This window comes from Ranitomeya variabilis, chromosome 2 (genome assembly GCF_051348905.1).
Source record: "Ranitomeya variabilis isolate aRanVar5 chromosome 2, aRanVar5.hap1, whole genome shotgun sequence".
Lineage (NCBI taxonomy): Eukaryota > Metazoa > Chordata > Amphibia > Anura > Dendrobatidae > Ranitomeya > Ranitomeya variabilis.
Window position 1 is genome coordinate 751922210 of NC_135233.1, and position 4308 is coordinate 751926517.

The window sequence follows — 4308 nt, forward strand, 5'->3', positions numbered from 1 at the left end:
TATCTGTAAATATTCTAATAGAAATAAAAGGGAAGAGTACTTTACTGTCTCATCAGAAAAACCCTCATCTAGAGGTCACATGTCTCGTGTGTTTCATGGTCACTTCACAGATTCTGAAGAGAACAGATTTTGGCTATTCCACTATACTGTCATGATTCCATACCTCAGTGTGTCTTGAATACAATGATTGACAGCTCACTCATCCAGTCTATTGCAGGGGCGAGCTGAGCTGTCTATGTTTTGATTGACAGCTTGGCCATACAATCTGAGACTAGGAGGTGATGAGCTTCTGAAAGGTGTTCCCTGTTTCTAATTATTTCTCAGCTACTTAACTTGGCTGGCAGTCCCAGATAGCTTCAGATGAGATCAGTGTGGTTAGTTTGTCTGTGCCTTGTGCTTTGCTTAGATATATTGCTGCCAGACCTTGGAACTTGTTCTGACCATCCATTTACCTATCCTCTTTGCTTTGGTCTGCTACCTTCCTGGTATTTTGACCTTTGACCGTTAACTTACTAAACTTTTGTCTTTTCCCTCTGTTTATGACATACCCTTCTGGATCTTGACCTCTTTCTTTGAATTCCCTGATTAATGGATAGTGCATGAGAAGTGACTCAGCGTCACATGTACTTTGTAAAATAAGCCTCACAGCAGCTCTTTCTACTCTCTTTTGTTCTCTTTCATACTTTCGATCTCTTTCTCCATTCCTTTCTTTTTTTCTCCGTATTTGCCTATGAAATGAAATCTAATATATGCATATTTTTGTGAATCTAAATCCTATTAATCAAGTGCAAAAAGAATTTTTTTTTGTATTATCTGAAGATTGCAATGTTATAATGTTACATTGCATCCTAGGACTGTAAATGTTTGCTGCTGTATCTTTTGCTATGTGCTGCTGGAATTTGTACTCACAAGTCACAGGTGACTACTACAATATTGAAAATTATATAAGTTGCATGCTGAGATTTGGTTGTTTTTATTACAGCTAAATTGCAACTTGGAAATTGTCACATGACAGCCATTCACAGACAAATTGCACAAATCCCTTTATTTATTTCCAGTGACTTGAATGAAAATTGATGCCACACAAGCATAGTAATCATTTATGTGAATACATATTTGTTTCATGGAGGAATCATGCATGCCATGCAGCTTTAATGAAAGTTTTTTTTTTTTTCATCAAACACAAGACTGAATCCAAAAAGTAGAAGTTTTCATTTAAGGCAGAGTTGAATGGATCTATTCACACATCTGTGAAAACCATGGATCCGAGTGTGAGATCCATTTAACACAGATATGTAGGGATGAACTAACCTGAATTGTAAAGTTCGGGGCTCGAACTGTCCGGTGTTAAAATCCGAACATGGACTTCTCCTCAAAGTCCATGTTACTGTTTGGAGTTCAGATGCTTAATAAAGGTTGTTGAAAGGCAGTAGCGCAGCCAATCAAGAAGCTTTTAGGCTGTGGGTATTTCCACAGCTATTACAGCTATGCCAAGTATTGGGATGAGTGTGATTGGCTAATGCAACATGTGACCCGGGCTGTATAAACTCTGGATCATGGGGTGGTGTTGTGTTATGATGAGCGTAAGGACAATGTAAAATAAATAATTAAAAAAAAATGATGTTGGGTCCCCATATTTTTAATAACCATCCAAGGAAAAGCAGATAGCTGTGAGCTGGTGTTACAATGCTGGGAAGTGGTCAATATCATGTACCTTCCCAGCCAGTTAATATAGGCCCCATTTATTCACTCTGCTTTTGGTGGTTACTCTAAATGGGGACCTCCAAAAATGACATGGGTTCCCCCTATTTTTAATAACCAGCTAAGGCAAAGCAGAAAGATGGAGGCTGATATTAGTAGGTTTTGAAGGGTCATGTATATTGGCCCATTCCCATCCTAAGACCAGCCCACAGACTCCATAGAAATGGCGCATCTGGAGCGCCCGCTAGGACCTTGGGGTACTCGGGTTGGGTCAGGCGGTAATTAAAGGGGTGGTCACGGAAGCTGGCACCCAGTCCGTGGCCTCGGGCATCCAACAAAAATGATGAAGGGAAGCAGAAAATAAAGTTTATGGGGGAATATTCATTACACCACCTGTGGTACACGGCCAGGGATGGCCGACACACTTTAAAGGGAACCACTGGGGCTGATGGTGTCGCAGCAGAGTTGATATAGCTCCCCACAGGTAGAGCTAAGTCCCCAGGGCTACCAATGCAGTTAGTAAAGGATGATAGATGGTGGGGTATATTCTCTGTCCCTTGCTGCCTGAAGCTTTACACAAGTTCCCCTCAGTGTCTGTTACTCCTAACCTGTATGGGTGACAGCATGAACCTTTCATGGGCACTGTCTTCTAACTGGCATCCCCATGCTCCTGACTTGCTGTGGTGCCTCCAGGTGTAAGATGGAACAGGAGACTTGCAATCTCCTGCCCTCCGGTTCTAGTTGCTGCGCCTTTTAGTACCCGTGCAACCACAGACTCCGGTGTCCGGTTTCTCTTGGGCTTAATACTCTGAAGAGCTCAATTGCAGTCTCTCTCCTCACATGCTTCCTCACCCTTCACTGTCCCACACTGACTGACTAACCCTCCCTCCAGACCAGAACTTATCAGGGAAGTTCCCCTGAAATTGGGTTTAGAGCTCCCCCTTCTGGTCCGAAGTCAGGAAGGTTGTATGTATATGTTACCTTCCAAGTTGATCCCTCCTTACCCCCAAGCATGACATTACCCTCCCTGTGAGGAAGGCAATGCCATTGTGGCATCCAAACTCCTGGGGTGCCACTCATCCATTAGATGCACGAATTCTGGCACTTAGACTTGGCTTTCCGTCATTGCCCTGGTGCCATGGCAATTGGGGTAATAGTTTTTGAAGTTGATGTCAGTTGTGTAATGATGGTTGACATCTGGCCCAGGGGTTAATAATGGACAGGAGTCTATCAGACACCCCATTACTAACCCACTATGCTAAAAGAAAAAAATACACAGAGAAAAAAAGGTTTATTTGAATAAAGACTCCCTTACAAATTCTCTGGTTTACCCATTTATTATTAAAAATTTATCCCAGCAGTTCTGACGTAATCCTCGATGTTCCCAAAACAAAAGTCAATTCTCTAGATCCTCTCATGGGTGATGACATCAGTAACATCATCGCACATGAGCAGTGTCAGATTGGGGTGCCAAGGGCCTACAAGTAACCAACTCCAGGGGACCACTTTTCAGCTAAATGCAAATGTGACATTATCCTCAATTGCAAATGTGTATAACAATGAACTGAGTTCATTGTTAAATGAATACGATGCTGCCTTTTTCTGTACATGGTGAATCAAGTATGTAGTACCCAGAATTGCTCATATAAAAGGGTGGTGGCCCACTCTTGCACAGGGGCCCACTGAAGGATTCTCCTGTTCTCATGTGGGCCAGCCCAAGGCTGCCCTTGAGACATAACCGCAAATGATATCTGCAGCAACATTTTTTGCAGGGCAATTGTCCTGCTCTTACCCTCATTTTTCTTACTTTTAGTCCCCTTCCCCTTACTACCACCAAAGTTTGGGTCCCCATTGAATTATATGGGTTTCCGGTCGAGGGTCAAGTTTGGGTCAAGTTCTGGTACCCGAACTGAACTATGGACTAAAGTTCGGCCAAATCCCACAAACCCAAACGTCTACAGGTTCACTCATCCCTACAGCTGAGGTCTTATTCTGACTTGAGTCTGAGGATCAAACTACACTATTCAAGACAATGAGAATCTGTGGAATGAAGATGCAAATCAGAAGGCTTTAATTTTTCTTCGATGTCTTATGGATATCATTTTATTGGCTTGGAAGAAAAAATAAAGGAATCAGAGTAAATCAGAAGCAAATAGGATGCAACTAAGATGATCCCTAGGAAAGAGGATGGTAGCAGAGAAGTGTGAATGCAGCCATACACTTCTTATGATGCAACTTGGATAAAAAGGCTTCAGTTGAAAAAAAATGAATTGCATCAAACTCTACATGTGCAAAGGTAGATTTATAAATAAAGCTGTTGATTGTCTCTTTAAAAAATATTATCATGCCACACTGATGAGAACAAAATACATAGTAGGTACTAGTATATAGAATTTATGAGCATAATTAGCTTAAAATTAGAGCAAGGTGTAACTGCACACCTCTGAAAAAGGAATCAAATCATTGCCTTGTCTCTCAAGTATATAAATAAATGCACTTGTGAGTATGTTGTACGTACAAGTCTTATATTCTCAAGGGGATGGAACGGAAACTGTTAAATGATACGAGTCTGATGGTATGCTCAGGAGGGAGTGACCAGTGAGTACA